We start from the raw sequence: 17415 nt of genomic DNA, 5'->3' as shown, positions 1-17415 counted from the left end.
GTTTAGAACTACACCAACTGACAGCTCCACCGTTTAATGTAAACACGTATCCGGTTTGCGATTTAGAATCGTCCGGATCAGTGTCAAAGCTTGCATCAACGTAACCATTTACGATGAGCTCTTTTTCACCTCCATATATGAGAAACATATCCTTAGTCCTTTTCAGGTATTTCAGGATGTTCTTGACCGCTGTCCAGTGATCCACTCCTGGATTACTTTGGTACCTCCCTGCTAGACTTATAGCAAGACACACATCAGGTCTAGTACACAACATTGCATACATGATAGAGCCTATGGCTGAAGCATAGGGAACGTCTTTCATTTTCTCTCTATCTTCTGCATTGGTCAGGCATTGAGTCTTACTCAATCTCACACCTTGTAACACAGGCAAGAATCCTTTCTTTGATTGATCCATTTTGAACTTTTTCAAAATTTTGTCAAGGTATGTGCTTTGTGAAAGTCCAATTAAGCGTCTTGATCTGTCTCTATAGATCTTAATGCCCAATATGTAAGCAGCTTCACCGAGGTCTTTCATTGAAAAACTCTTATTCAAGTATCCCTTTATGCTATCCAGAAATTCTATATCATTTCCGATTAGTAATATGTCATCTACATATAATATCAGAAATGCTACAGAGCTCCCACTCACTTTCTTGTAAATACAGGCTTCTCCAAAAGTCTGTACAAAACCAAATGCTTTGATCACACTATCAAAGCGTTTATTCCAACTCCGAGAGGCTTGCACCAGTCCATAAATGGATCGCTGGAGCTTGCATACTTTGTTAGCTCCCTTTGGATCGACAAAACCTTCCGACTGCATCATATACAACTCTTCTTCCAGAAATCCATTCAGGAATGCAGTTTTGACATCCATCTGCCAAATTTCATAATTGCAAAATGCGGCAATTGCTAACATGATTCAGACAGACTTAAGCATCGCTACGGGTGAGAAGGTCTCATCATAGTCAATCCCTTGAACTTGTCTAAAACCTTTTGCGACAAGTCGAGCTTTGTAGACAGTAACATTACCGTTAGCGTCATTCTTCTTCTTGAAGATCCATTTATTCTCAATTGCTTGCCGATCATTGGGCAAGTCAACCAAAGTCCATACTTTGTTCTCATACGTGGATCCCATCTCAGATTTCATGGCTTCAAGCCATTTTGCAGAATCTGGGCTCACCATCGCTTCTCCATAGTTCATAGGTTCATCATGATCTAGTAGCATGACTTCCAGAACAGGATTACCGTACCACTCTGGTGCGGATCTTACTCTGGTTGATCTACGAGGTTCAGTAGTATCTTGTTCTGAAGTTTCATGATCATCATCATTAGCTTCCTCACTAATTGGTGTAGGTGTCACAGAAATTGGTTTCTATGATGTACTACTTTCCAATAAGGGAGCAGGTACAGTTACCTCATCAAGTTCTACTTTCCTCCCACTCACTTCTTTCGAGAGAAACTCCTTCTCTAGAAAGTTTCCGAATTTAGCAACAAAAGTCTTGCCTTCGGATCTGTGATAGAAGGTGTATCCAATAGTTTCCTTCGGATATCCTATGAAGACACATTTCTCTGATTTGGGTTCGAGCTTATCAGGTTGAAGCTTTTTCACATAAGCATCGCAACCCCAAACTTTCAGAAACGACAACTTTGGTTTCTTGCCAAACCACAGTTCATAAGGCGTCGTCTCAACGGATTTTGATGGTGCCCTATTTAACATGAATGCGACCGTCTCTAGAGCATAACCCCAAAACGATAGCGGTAAATCAGTAAGAGACATCATAGATCGCACCATATCAAGTAAAGTATGATTACGATGTTCGGACACACCATACGCTGTGGTGTTCCGGGTGGCGTGAGTTGCGAAACTATTCCGCATTGTTTCAAATGTACACCAAACTCATAACTCAAATATTCTCCTCCACAATCAGATTGTAGGAATTTTATTTTCTTGTTACGATGATTTTCAACTTCACTCTGAAATTCTTTGAACTTTTCGAACGTTTCAGACTTATGTTTCATTAAGTAGATATACCCATATCTGCTTAAGTCATCTGTGAAGGTGAGAAAATAACGATATCCGCCACGAGCCTCAACATTCATCGGACCACATACATCTGTATGTATGATTTCCAACAAATCTGTTGCTCTCTCCATAGTACCGGAGAATGGTGTTTTTGTCATCTTACCCATAAGGCACGGTTCGCAAGTACCAAGCGATTCATAATCAAGTGGTTCCAAAAGTCCATCAGTATGGAGTTTCTTCATGCGCTTTACACCAATATGACCCAAACGGCAGTGCCACAAATAAGTTGCACTATCATTATCAACTCTGCATCTTTTGGCTTCAACATTATGAATATGTGTGTCACTACTATCGAGATTTAATAAGAATAGACCACTCTTTAAGGGTGCATGACCATAAAAGATATTACTCATATAAATAGAACAACCATTATTCTCTGATTTAAATGAATAACCGTCTCGCATCAAACAAGATCCAGATATAATGTTCATGCTTAACGCTGGCACCAAATAACAATTATTTAGGTCTAATACTAATCCCGAAGGTAGATGTAGAGGTAGCATGCCGACCACGATCACATGGACTTTGGAACCATTTCCCACGCGCATCGTCACCTCGTCCTTAGCCAATCTTCGCTTAATCCGTAGTCCATGTTTCGAGTTGCAAATGTTAGCAACAGAACCAGTATCAAATACCCAGGTGCTACTGCGAGCATTAGTAAGGTACACATCAATAACATGTATATCACATATACCTTTGTTCACCTTGCCATCCTTCTTATCCGCCAAATACTTGGGGCAGTTCCACTACCAGTGACCAGTCTGCTTGTAGTAAAAGCACTCAGTTTTAGGCTTAGGTCTAGGTTTGGGTTTCTTATCTTGAGTAGCAACTTGCTTGCTGTTCTTTTTGAAGTTCCCCTTCTTCTTCCCTTTGCCCTTTTTCTTGAAACTAGTGGTCTTGTTGACCATCAACACTTGATGCTCCTTCTTGATTTCTACCTCCGCAGCTTTTAGCATTGCGAAGAGCTCGGGAATAGTCTTATTCATCCCTTGCATATTATAGTTCATCACGAAGCTCTTGTAGCTAGGTGGCAGTGATTGGAGAATTCTGTCAATGACACAATCATCTGGAAGATTAACTCCCAATTGAATCAAGTGATTATTATACCCAGACATTTTGAGTATATGCTCACTGACAGAACTGTTCTCCTCCATCTTGCAGCTATAGAATTTATTGGAGACTTCATATCTCTCAATTCGGGCATTTGCTTGAAATATTAACTTCTACTCCTGGAACATCTCATATGCTCCATGACGTTCAAAACGTCGTTGAAGTCCCAATTCTAAGCCGTAAAGCCTGGCACACTGAACTATCGAGTAGTCATCAGCTTTGCTCTGCCAGACATTCATAACATCTGGTGTTGCTCCAGCAGCAGGCCTGGCACCCAGCGGTGCTTCCAGGACGTAATTCTTCTGTGCAGCAATGAGGATAATCCTCAAGTTACGGACCCAGTCCGTGTAATTGCTACCATCATCTTTCAACTTTGCTTTCTCAAGGAACGCATTAAAATTCAACGGAACAACAGCACGGGCCATCTATCTACAATCAAACATAAACAAGCAAGATACTATCAGGTACTAAGTTCATGATAAATTTAGGTTCAATTAATCATATTACTAAAGAACTCCCACTTAGATAGACATCCCTCTAATCCTCTAAGTGATTACGTGATCCAAATCAACTAAACCATGTCTGATCATCACATGAGATGGAGTAGTTTCATTGGTGAACATCACTATGTTGATCATATCTACTATATGATTCACGTTCGACCTTTCGGTCTCTGTGTTCCGAGGCCATATCTGTATATGCTTGGCTCGTCAAGTATAACCTGAGTATTCTGCGTGTGCAACTGTTTTGCACCCGTTGTATTTGAACGTAGAGCCTATCACACCCGATCATCACGTGGTGTCTCAGCATGAAGAACTTTCGCAACGGTGCATACTCAGGGAGAACACTTCTTGATAACTAGTGAGAGATCATCTTAAAATGCTACCGTCAAACAAAGCAAGATAAGATGCATAAAAGATAAACATCACATGCAATCAATATAAGTGATATGATATGGCCATCATCATCTTGTGCTTGTGATCTCCATCTTCGAAGCACCGTCATGATCACCATTGTCACCGGCGTGACACCTTGATCACCATCGTAGCATCGTTGTCGTCTCGCCAATCTTATGCTTCTACGACTATCGCTACCTCTTAGTGATAAAGTAAAGCATTACAGCGCAATTGCATTGCATACAATAAAGCGACAACCATATGGCTCCTGCCAGTAGCCGATAACTTGGTTACAAAACATGATCATCTCATACAATAAAATTTAGCATGATGTCTTGACCATATCACATCACAACATGCCCTGGAAAAACAAGTTAGACGTCCTCTACTTTGTTGTTGCAAGTTTTACGTGGCTGCTACGGGCTTAAGCAAGAACCAATCTTGCCTACGTATAAAAACAACAACGATAGTTTGTCAAGTTGGTGCTGTTTTAAGCTTCGCAAGGACCGGGCGTAGCCACACTCGGTTCAACTAAAGATGGAGAAACTGACACCCGCTAGCCACCTTTGTGCAAAGCACGTCGGGAGAACCGGTCTCGCGTAAGCGTACGCATAATGTCAGTCCGGCTGCTTCGTCCAACAATACCGCCGAACCAAAGTATGACATGCTGGTAAGCAGTATGACTTATATCGCCCACAACTCACTTGTGTTCTACTCGTGCATATAACATCAACACATAAAACCTAGGCTCGGATGCCACTGTTGGGGAACGTAGTAATTTAAAAAAATTTCCTACGCACACACAAGATCATGGTGATGGATAGCACCGAGAGGGGAGAGTGTGATCTACGTACCCTTGTAGACTGACAGCGGAAGCGTTATGACAACGCGGTTGATGTAGCCGTACGTCTTCACGGACCGATCGATCAAGCACCGAAACTACGGCACCTCCGAGTTCTAGCACACGTTAAGCTCGATGACGATCCCCGGACTCCGATCTAGCAAAGTGTCGGGGAAGAGTTTCGTCAGCACGACGGCGTGGTGACGATCTTGATGTTCAACTGTCGCAGGGCTTCGCCTAAGCACCACTACAATATTATCGAAGTATATGGTGGAAGGGGGCACCGCACTCAGCTAAGAAAACGATCACGAGGATCAACTTGTGTGTCTAGGGGTGCCCCCTGCCCCCGTATATAAAGGAGCAAGGGGAGGAGGCCGGCCGGCCCTATTGGCGCGCCAAGGAGGAGTCCTCCTCCTAGTAGGAGTAGGACTCCTACTAGGAGGGGGAAAGGAAGTGGGGAGGGAGAAGGAAAGGGGGCGCCGCCCCCCCTCTCCTAGTCCAATTCGGACCAGGGGGGAGGAGGCGCGTGGCCCACCCTGGCTGCCCTTCTCTCTCTCCACTAAGGCCCATATGGCCCATTACTTCTCCCGGGGGGTTCTGGTAACCCTCCGGCACTCCGTTTTCTCCGAAATCACCCGGAACACTTCCGGTGTCCGAATATAGCCGTCCAATATATCAATCTTTATGTCTCGACCATTTCGAGACTCCTCATTATGTCCGTGATCACATCCGGGACTCCGAACTAACTTTGGTACATCAAAAACTCATAAACTCATATAACTGTCATCGAAACCTTAAGCGTGCGGACCCTACGGGTTCGAGAACAATGTAGACATCACCAAGACATGTCTCCGGTCAATAACCAATAGCGGAACCTGGATGCTCATATTGGCTCCCACATATTCTATGAAGATCTTTATCGGTCAGACCGCATAACAACATACGTTGTTCCCTTTGTCATCAGTATGTTACTTGCCCGAGATTCGATCATAGGTATCTCAATACCTAGTTCAATCTCGTTACCGGCAAGTCTCTTTACTCGTTATGTAATACAACATCTCACAACTAACTCATTAGTTGCGATGCTTGCAAGGCTTGTGTGATGTGCATTACCGAGAGGGCCCAGAGATACCTCTCCGACAATCGGAGTGACAAATCCTAATCTCGAAATACGCCAACCCAACATTTACGTTTGGAGACACCTGTAGAGCTCCTTTATAATCACCTAGTTACGTTGTGACGTTTGGTAGCACACAAAGTGTTCCTCCGGCAAACGGGAGTTGCATAATCTCATAGTCATAGGAACATGTATAAGTCATGAAGAAAGCAATAGCAACATACTAAACAATCAGGTGCTAAGCTAATGGAATGGGTCATGTCAATCACATCATTCTCCTAAAAATGTGACCCCGTTAATCAAATGACAACACATGTCTATGGTTAGGAAACATAACCATCTTTGATTAACGAGCTAGTCAAGTAGAGGCATACTAGTGACGTTTAGTTTGTCTATGTATTCACACAAGTATTATGTTTCCGGATAATACAATTCTAGCATTTATAATAAACATTTATCATGATATAAGGAAATAAAATAATAACATTATTATTGCCTCTAGGGCATATTTCCTTCAGGCCATAGCACCTGTCGTTGCGCTCGGGGCGTCGGCCGACACGTCCATCTCTCACGGCCCTGAGCTCTTGACATTCGTTGGTGTTGTGGGTGTGGAGGTCGTGGTACACACAGTACCGGCTGTCCTTGGATGACTTTGGCTGATCCCTGCCTCTCTTGGTGTCTGGTTCCGCTGCAAGCACGGCAGCCCCCTTGCGCTTCACATCCTTGGCCTTGGGCTTCTTCTCTTCTGGGTCGGCAGCTGGGAGTTCGAGGAGAGAAAGGCGCCCTTCCTCAGCCCTGGCGCACTTGGTTGCCAAGTTGAACAGCTCCAGGGATGTGCACAGGTCTTCATGGATTGCTAGCTCCTCCTTCATCTTGATGTCGCGCACGCCATCGGAGAAGGCCGAGATGATGGCTTCTTCAGTCACCTTGGGGATCTTGAGTCGAGCGTTGTTGAAGTGCTGGATGTATTTCTGCAGGGTTTCCCCTTGCTGCTGCTTGATGCGGCGCAGATCGCTCACGGCCGGTGGCCGGTCGCGAGTGCCCTGGAAGTTGGCGATGAAGCAAGTGCGCATCTCGTCCCAGGAGGAGATTGTGCCAGGAGCCAGGTTTAGGAGCCAGGTGTGGGCCCCGTCCTTGAGTGCCATGGGAAACCAGTTCGCCATGACCCTTTCTTCTCCATTGGCGGCTTCGATGCATAGCTCGTAGAGCTGTAGGAACTCCATGGGGTCCGTCGTGCCATCGTAGCGAGGGGGCAGGTCAGGCTTGAATTTGCCTGGCCATGCGACGCCGCGTAGCTCGGGGGTGAGGGCGCGGCAGCCTGCCGTGGCTACCAGTGCCTTTTGCTGGTGCTGGGCTTGTTCCTGGGGATTACCGCGCGCCGCCGCTTGGAGCAGCGCGTGGTCTTGGCGTGGAGGTGCAGGGACGCGATCTTGGCGCGCCGTCGCTGGGAGCGTGCGAGCACCTTCTTGGGGACGTGGGATCTCTTGGCAGCTCCTTTCTTGCTGCGCAGGCGCCGGACACGGAGGGTCTCTCCCTGGGGCTGCGCGCCTTGGAGTCAGGGCGCCTTCTTGGGGAGGAGGTGGTGGAGGCGCCTCCTGATCACCGCCTCCTGCGTGGAATGGAGGGCGAGGCAGCGAGAAGGACGGCAAGGGGGAGCCCCCTGCGGCGCTGATGAGCTCGGTGATGCGGGCGAGCCAGTCCTCGTAGAGGTCGTCGACAGGGCGGTACTACAAGAGCTCTCTTGCCAGGAGCAGCGCGGCGTGCACGTCCGTGGGGGCGCGACGGGCATGGGACGACGAAGCGGCTGGAGTCAGCGATGATGTGGCGGTGCGGCCCTCCCATCGCACCGAAGGATGCTAGGAGGAGGCCTGCTGCTCGTTCCCCGCCGGGCCGGCGGCGGCGTTAGTGGCAGGCGACGGGGAACGACGAGGACGTCTGCCGACGGGCGCCGTCTGGGCGAAGCCGGTGGCGAGAGCAGCCCGGTGCTCGGGCGCGACGAGCATCAGCCATGGACATGACGGAAGATCGTACGCGAACAGCGGAAGAAAGATTCTGGCGCACCCCTACCTGGCACACCAAATGTCGGATTTCGGGTTCCGGCAGACCCTTGAGGTTCGAACACTAGGGTGTGCACGGAGATCTCTCCCCTACCGATCTGCGTCCAATCTCCTCACGTGATCTAGCTGGAAACAACGAACAACACAAGGGACACAAGGTTTATACTGATTCGGGCCACCGTTGTGGTGTAATACCCTACTCCAGTGTGTGGTGTGGTGGATGGCCTCAGGGGCTGATGATGAACAATACAAGGGAAGAACAACCTCGCGAGAGGTGTTCTTGAGCTGGTGCGATGAACTGCTTGGGTGAGTTCAATCGCCTCTGTCTCTCTCTCTCTCTATCTCTCTTTTTCGGTCCCTCCTTGTCTCTGTGTGTCCTCTACTCTGTGGTGGCTAGCTCTATTTATAGAGGCCCTGGGCCTCTCCCCAAATAATGAGCGGGAAGGGCGCCAACAATTGGCCATTTTGAAGGGGAACATCTTGTACAAGTTATCCTGACCAAAGGTGGTCTTCGGCTGCCAAAAGCACTAGTGATGACGCCGTCTTGGGCTCCACGGTGACCTCCGTCCTGCCGCTCTGCTGGTCTTGGTCTCGTTGCACCGGAATGGTAACCTTTGCCCGGTGCCTTGGCCTGTGCTTGCCCCCTTTGCACCAAAGGGGAAACAAGGACACTGCACAGGCCGGCGCCCGCCTGGTCTCGATCGTCACGGCTTGCGTCACGGGCTCCTCATGAGGTACCCCTGCCTTGATCTCTCTGCCTCCTCGCGAGCCTGCCTGATGAGGCTGCCTCTGAGGAAGCTTTCGGTCATCCGCCCCGTGAGGCTTGGCCCCTCGCGAGGGTCTTGAGCTTGAGCTAATGAAGTTGGGCCGCGCTGGGCCCCCACTTGAGCAACGCCGCAGGCAGGCAAGTCTGGGGACCCCCGTTCCCAGAACGCCGACAGAGACATAGAAATTTGCAAGATACATACAGATGTGAATGTTGCAGACCCGTTGACTAAGCCTCTTCCATGAGCAAAACATGATCATCACCAAGACTCCATGGGTGTTAGAATCATTACTGTGTAATCTAGATTATTGACTCTAGTGCAAGTGGGCGACTGAAGGAAATATGCCCTAGAGGCAATAATAAAGTTATTATTTATTTCCTTATATCATGATAAATGTTTATTATTCATGCTAGAATTGTATTAACCGGAAACATAATACATGTGTGAATACATAGACAAACAGAGTGTCACTAGTATGCCTCTACTTGACTAGCTCGTTGATCAAAGATGGTTAAGTTTCCTAACCATTGACATGGGTTGTCATTTGATTAACGGGATCACACCATTAGGATAATGATGTGATTGACTTGACCCATTCCGTTAGCTTAGCACCCGATCGTTTAGTATGTTGCTATTGCTTTCTTCATGACTTATACATGTTCCTATGACTATGAGATTATGCAACTCTCGTTTACCGGAGGAACACTTTGTGTGCTACCAAACATCACAACGTAACTGGGTGATTATAAAGGTGCTCTACAGGTGTCTCCAAAGGTACTTGTTGGGTTGGCGTATTTCGAGATTAGGATTTGTCACTCCGATTGTCGGAGAGGTATCTCTGGGCCCTCTCGGTAATGCACATCACTTAAGCCTTGCAAGCATTGAAAATAATGAGTTAGTTGCAGGATGATGTTTTACGGAACGAGTAAAGAGAATTGCTGGTAACGAGATTAAACTAGGTATTGAGATACCGACGATCGAATCTCGGGCAAGTAACATACCGATGACAAAGGGAACAACGCATGTTGTTATGCGGTCTGACCAATAAAGATCTTCGTAGAATATGTGGGAGCCAATATGAACATCCAGGTTCCGCTATTGGTTATTGACCGGAGACGTGTCTCGGTCATGTCTACATAGTTCTCGAACCCGTAGGGTCCGCACGCTTAACGTTTCGATGACAGTTATATTATGAGTTTATATGTTTTGATGTACCAAAGGTTGTACTGAGTCCCGGATGTGATCACGGACACGACGAGGAGTCTCTAAATGGTCGAGACATAAAGATTGATATATTGGAAGCCTATATTTGGATATCGGAAGTGTTCCGGGTGAAATCGGGATTTTACCGGAGTACCGGACCCCCCCCATGGGGGGGGGGCTTAATGGGCCTACATGGGCCTTAGAGGAAATAGAGGGCAGCAAGGGGAGTGTGGGCCGACCCTGTTTCCTTCTCCTACTCTCACTTTCCTTCCCCCTCTCCTACTCCTACTAGGAATAGGAGGAGTCCTACTCCTAGTGGGAGTAGGACTCCCCCTTGGCACGCCTCTCCCTGACCGGACGCCTCCTCCCCTTGCTCCTTTATATACAAGGGCAGGGGGCACTCCATAGACACAAAAATTGATAGTTTCATCTTTTAGCCGTGTGCGGTGCCCCCCTCCACCACAGTCCACCTCGATAATACTGTAGCGGTGCTTAGGCGAAGCCCTGCGTCGATAGAACATCATCATCGTCACCACGCCATCGTGCTGACGAAACTCTCCCTCAACACTCGGCTGGATCGGAGTTTGAGGGACGTCATCGGGCTGAACGTGTGCTGAACTCGGAGGTGCTATACATTCGGTACTTGATCGGTCGGATCGTGAATACGTACGACTACATCAACCGCGTTGTGCTAACGCTTCCGCTTTCGCTCTACGAGGGTACGTGGACAACACTCTCCCCTCTCCTTGCTATGCATCACCATGATCTTGCGTGTGCGTAGGAATTGTTTTGAAATTACTACGTTCCCCAACATCTAGTGGGAGGCCGGCTGCCCACTAGTGCGATGGAGCGGCCGGCCTGAAAAGGTAAGTACCTGCCCCCCCCCCCGCGGGCCCGCGCTCCAGAAAAGGAAACTGAGCACCAACCTGCGCGATCGAGTGGCTGCTCGCGATACACACAAACATAATGAGAAAGAAAAGTCCTCCCCCACGTGGCCAGCTGTACCTACCCAGCCCTCCCACGCTCGCTCGCCCCAACGCCACCACAGTTCCTTCTTTCTCTCCACGAAAGAAGGCTCCAAGGCCCTTCTTCCTCCTCCTACATAGCAGCCATTGCAGCCCCAAAGTAGAAGAAGAACTTGCTTCAGAAAAGATCTAAGGGCAGGGTGGTCTGATCCGTACTAGGCAGCAACATCAGGGTAGCTAATTTCCCTCCCTCAACCCCTCTTTACTCCCCCCTTCTTCTACTGCATATGTCAACCCCCTGGAGAAGCCGCTTCCCCCTTCCTCCATGGATCTAGCAGAAATCCATGGAGAAGCTGATTCAAAAAGAGGTGGACCTAGCAAAATAACCCCTCCAATAACACCACCCTCCCCCCATGAGTGTCATATCTGCAACTGAAAAGAAGTACCATGAATTGCTGTGCAACTAATCATGGATAGAGGCCTATGGTTTCCTGGTTTGTGCAACTAAACACAAGTCATTAGGTTTAGTTGCACACCAAACATGGTTTGAGACCAACTTTACTGAACATTTTTCTAACATGCATGCCAGCCAAGTTTCCCCCACCTAGATGTGTTAAAGAAGCCAACTAAAGCAAGTTCAGTGGCCAACTGAAACATGGTTCTAGCCAAAAACCTAAACATGCATTTTAGCCAACGGAAAATGCATAAGTATGCAACTGAACATGCATCCCAACCAACTGAACCTGTATTCTGTCAACTCAGCATGCATGCTAGGCAAAACTGAACATGTATCCTGAACATGTATTTTGAGTGAACACTATAGAAAACCTGGAGTATATGTGCAATAAAAACATGTATCCTGGCCAACTGAACATGCATGCTGGTGAACTGAAATATGCATCCTCGCCAAATAGAACATCTATTATAGCCAACTGAGCATGCATGCTGGCCAACTAAAAAAATGCATCCTGGCCAACTGAGACATCTATTCTAGCCAAAACCAAAAATTTGTAGTACGATAGCAAAAACACAAGAAACTTTTGTACATAGCAAACAAAACCACAAACCAAATATTAAAGTAGTCACGCATATAATCTTGTCCCACACATATATTCCGGTGCCAAACCTACTGCAAAGCTATAGTGTAAAAATATGTTCAATATACTAGAAGTAGAAACAGAAACAATGATGAAAAACATATATCTATAATCTGTCATCCAAATCTTCTTTCTTCTTTCACCTGGATTTCACCATTTCAATTGTGGCATCAAATTATGTACAGAAAAATCTAGATCAGCTGCTTGCCAACAGAAAACTTGCAGATCATTGGAACAAACAGAGGGAAAAGTCAGAGAAACTCTATACTAAAAAAAGTCATGTTCTTGCCAACTATTTACTGCAAACTGTGCAACTAACATAACAAGGCTGTGCAAACAAAAAAATGCATACCTGTTATAAATAAAAGATTCTGCTATAGAGATGTTGCTTTTTGAACTAAGATTGTCATAAAATGGTGTGCAACTACCTATTTACTAAGTTTTTAGGTTGTTTCAAACACTCTTTGATGATTAAAACTTGACATCACTTCCTTGCTTTGTATATGCAGTGCATGTGTGGCAGCATCCTGAAAAAGAAAAAAATGCTTGTTCTCAATGAGCTTCCTCGTGATATGGATCAGCAACAACCCAGCATACCGCAAGGGAATTTGACAGAAAATGGGCGCTCTATTTACTACACGCAGACAAGTCGTGGGCCTAACCCTATGGGCCATGACAATGTGGCAGGGCAGTCATCAACCCGTGGTGTCCCTGTAGTGGTGTCTTTGCAGACAGAGAGTCATACTCTTGATGACACGGGCACCGCGGCAAATGTTCCTGGTCCAACCAGGACTGAGCTCGGTGCTGGCGCTGTTGACGGTGTTGTGCAAGGAGAAGAAGGAGAAGATGAGGCTGGTTCTCAGCCAATGGAACCCTATGTTGGCACGAGGTTTGACACCCTTCAAATTGCTAAGGATCACTACAACAGCTACGCCTTACGGACGGGTTTCTCTGTCAAAATGAACACCTCTAGGCGGACAGGCAATGTATTGATAAAACAGCAGTTTGCTGCAACAAGTATAAGAAGCCAAAAGCTGATGATGGTGGAGCTGAGGCTCCTCCTATCCTGGACCCTATACCAGATCTAAAACCTATTGACACTGATGAGGAAATGCAAGATGAACCTCCAATCTTTGCTGAAGAGGAGGCTGGTGCTAGTAAGAAAAAGAAGAAATGAAAACGCGAGACAATAAAGCAGACTCAATGCAAAGCAAAAATGTTGGTGAAGCTAATGGATGGGCGATGGGAGGTGACGTATTTTGTTCGTGACCACAATCATCCGCTGGTGAACAAACCTTCATTGTCCGAATACTTGAGATCCCACCAAGGCATCTCTCCTGATGAAAAGGAGTTATTGCGCATCTTGTATAACTGCAACTTGACTACAGGTGTGTTTCTATATCCCTTACAGAATTAAGTTTCCCTCTAGGCAGTCCAGTGTGCAACTGTTATGTTACTAGTGTGCAACTAAAATGCCTTAAGTGTGCAACTAGATTACCTTCACCGTGCAACTACATAATGTTCCTATGCAGCTAGATCACCTTCACTGTGTGCCTACATAATGTCCTATGTGCAAAATGAAAGTGTTTTTAAAAGGGCAGCTGGTTGTCAATTTCCTACAACTATCTTCTGTGCCAACTCATATCGTATTATTGTGCAGCTGGATATGTGCATTCGTACGACTAACAAAATGTATATTGTTTCTTTTTGTATTATGCAGGACGTATGACGCATGTAATGGCAGAGTTCTATGGATCTGAGATGATGGTGCCATTCGGACCAAAGGCAATAACAAACCTGTGTACAAGTTTCCGTAGAGATGACACAAATGAGGGTGATCTAATTGAGACAATTGCGCACTTCAAGGATATACAAAAAACCGATCCAGACTTCTTCTATAAGGTGAAATATGATGAAGAAGACAGAGTTGTCAACATATTTTGGGTGGATGGCTTAGCTCGAAAAGCTCATGCGTAGGCGTACCACGATTGCATATCGTTTGACACCACCTACATGACCAACATGTACAATATGCCGTTCGCGCCCTTCATAGGAATAAACCGACATGGCCAATCTTTCATGCTGGGTTGCTCGTTTGTGAGGCAAGAGCTGGCATCGAGCTTTGATAGGGTCTTTGGAGCATTCCTAGAGGCTATGGATGACAAACCTCCTAACAACTTCATCACCGATCAGGATGGTGCAATGAGGCAGTCAATACAGAGCATCTTTCCAACCACCGTGCACCGCTGTTGTCGATGGCACATCATGAAAAAGGCTCAGGAAAAAGTTGGTTGGCTGCTGTGTCGGAATCTAGGACTCTCTGATGATTTCAACAAGTGTGTTGACTTCAGCTTCACTATAGACGAGTTTGAGCAGAATTGGGCTGGGTTAATGATGAAGTACGAGACTATGACACACACGCACTTTGAGAAGTTGTACGAATACAGGTCAACTTGGGTGTCGTCCTACTTCAAACACAGGTTCTTCCCCTTCCTATAGTCTACACAGCGTAGTGAGGGGTTCAACGTTGTCCTAAAAAGATATGTGAACGCACACAACTCAATGCTGAACTTCGTCAAGCAATATGAAAAAAAAAATCCAAAACCACATCCTTGCCAAGGAAGGCTGCAATGATTACAGGACAGAACACCTTGAGATTGAGTTGTGGTCCAACTTCCCAATAGAGAAACAAGCTTACAAAACCTACACTAGGGACCTTTACCGCAAGTTCAGAGAAGAGTTTGAGCTGATTGGACGTTATAATGCATTCCAAGTTGGTGCTGATATATTTGAGCTCAGACCGAACTAGGAATTTGTTGCCAAATATGGTTCTCGAAACTACTTGGTGCAGGCAAGTGTGGAGGAGGTTTCCTATTTGTGTGAGTTCTGTAAAATGGACAAGGACGACATCCTCTGTTGCCACATCCTCAAGGTGTTCACCCATATTGGAGTTGATGTCATACCGGAAAGGTACCTGCTAAGACGGTGGACACCTACTACTGTACCTAGTGCGCCAGGGACTGGTTATGAGCAACCGGATGAGATGCCTCCTCAATCAAAGAAGCAGATAAGGGAGAGGAACATGATATACGATTTTCGGAAACTAGCAAAGTTTGCGAGTGGTTCTGATCCAGCACAAGCTATTGTATACAAGCATATGCGCGCAACACATACCGAGATCGGCCACCTGAACAAGTCCAAGAAAAAGAAAAAACCGACTGCTGCCACGGGGCCATCAGATGATGGCAACCCTCGAGGACCTCCTCCACCTCTAGGCAGCACTCAGGGGGCTCATCATCCAGGTAATTACCTGCCCCAACTCCTGATCTAACTAGGTGTGTAACTTCAGTTGCACACATCATCATGCCTAGTTGCACACATCATGGTGCCCAGTTGCACAGAACAGGCTGCCTAGTTGCGCACGCTGTGTTAGTTCGAGCATCAAGATAACACAACTAACTTGTTTTTCCTGTTCTGGATATAGGTGATGTCAACCCTCAAGGACCTCCTCCACCTCCTAGCTGTACATGGCATCCTCCGCCACCTCCTCCCCCGCGTGCTCCTCCCAATGGCCTTACAAGCAGCACTCAGGGGGCTCATCGTCCAGGTAATTACCTGCCCCAACTCCCCATCAAACTAGGTCTGTAACTCCAGTTGCACACATCATGGTGCCCAGTTGCACAGAACAGGCTACCTAGTTGCACACGCTATGTTAGTTCGAGCATCAAAGATAACACAACTAACTTGTTTGTCCTGTTCTGGCTATAGGTGATGCCAACCCTCAAAGACCTCCTCCCCTGCCTAGCCCAACTAGCAGTGCCTTGCGTGCTACTCCCAATGGACCTACATGCAAGACTCAGGGGGCTCATCACCCAGGTAAATACCTTCCCCAACTCCCAACAAAACCAGGGTGTGTGACTTTATTTGCACATATCATAGTGCCCAGTTGCACAGATAATGCTGCCTAGTTGTGTGCGCTGTGTTAGTTTGAGGATCAAGCTAAAAATCTAACTTGTTTTTCTTGTTCTGCCCATAGGCGATTACAATTCAAGTACCATGACGAGCCATGCTGCTACAGGTGTTTTTTTCAACTTAACTTGCACACAGCAACCAGTTAGTTGCACAACATGGGCTGTGTGGTTGCAGAGAACATCAGTGCTGGTTGCACAACAAAAAAAATACTAAACTTTTTATATGATTATTACATAGGTGATCGTGATGGTCCTACTGCCCCGTTGGAGGCTGCATCCCCTGCACAAGGTTCTGATGATTTTGTGCCCAGGGATCCTCCAAGGTCTACTACAAAGGGTAGGGCAAAGAGTCGACGGTACAAATCGGCACTGGAGCTACACCCAAAGAAGAAAAACAAATGCAGCCAGTGCCAATCTACAGAGCACACTGCTGGTGTGTGTCCACTCAGGCTACTATGATTCTATTTCATCGTTTGTAACTTTGGGATAAAAAAGGAAAAAGAATGATGTTTTTTGAGCAATGTTGCGACCAAGTGGATACAGTCAGCATCTATGATTTCTCTTTATCTAATTTATGCTCCTTGAATTAGTTCATGCACTGTGTAAAAAAGGTTGCTATTTGTGCCAACTAGTTAAATATTTAGTTGTTGAACAATTGTATGTCCAGTGCTCCTAATGTATCAACAAAAGTGATGATATTGAGTTGCAAACGGTATTACTACTAGTGTGCAACTACAAAATCTGCTTAAAAATTGTGCAAACCAGCAACTTCCTCCATGGAGCAGAGAAATAAAAAGAGTACTGACCTACTCCTTGTCGTATCTCAGCAACTTCCTCCATGGGGTGGTGTTGTGCACGCTGGTGACCCAATCATATGCCAGCTTCTTCCTGATGTTGAGTACTTCCTTGGGTTCGTAGTTGGGAAGTTGGCTACCATTCCACTCGGCGGCGTTAAGCAGTGCGAACAGCCCACACTCATTACTGCGATGGGCAAAAAAGAAAATTTGTCACATAAAATTAAAACCAATAAAAATAATGCACTATGTGCAACTGCTTATGCGCCAATGTGCAACTGCTTATGTGCCAGTGTGCAACTACTTATTTTCCACTCTGCAACTGGCTAGATAATCCATTAGAAACTCATAAAAATGATAAACAGATTGCAAACTAGTTATGTGTCTTGAAAAACTAAAGATTGCACAAGTAGAAAAATTGTAAAAACTACAAATTGATGGTGAGAAATTGAGAAGAATGCCATTCTTAATGTCTTACTTGCCGAGCTGCTTTGGTACGTCAATGTCAATAATC

At 46.3% G+C, this 17415-nt stretch overlaps 1 pseudogene; it reads left to right on the top strand.

Moving 5' to 3' along the window:
- The first annotated feature begins 12648 nt into the window (after positions 1–12648).
- Positions 12649–16566, top strand: LOC147968037 (uncharacterized; annotated as a pseudogene).
- The last annotated feature ends 849 nt before the right edge of the window (positions 16567–17415 follow it).

The sequence above is a fragment of the Triticum urartu genome, chromosome 5A (genome assembly GCF_056163025.1).
Source record: "Triticum urartu cultivar PI428250 chromosome 5A, HENAU_Tu73, whole genome shotgun sequence".
In the NCBI taxonomy this organism is placed as follows: Eukaryota; Viridiplantae; Streptophyta; class Magnoliopsida; order Poales; family Poaceae; genus Triticum; species Triticum urartu.
The sequence above is the reverse complement of the archived record's forward strand: the minus strand, read 5'-3'. Positions and strand labels throughout refer to the sequence as shown.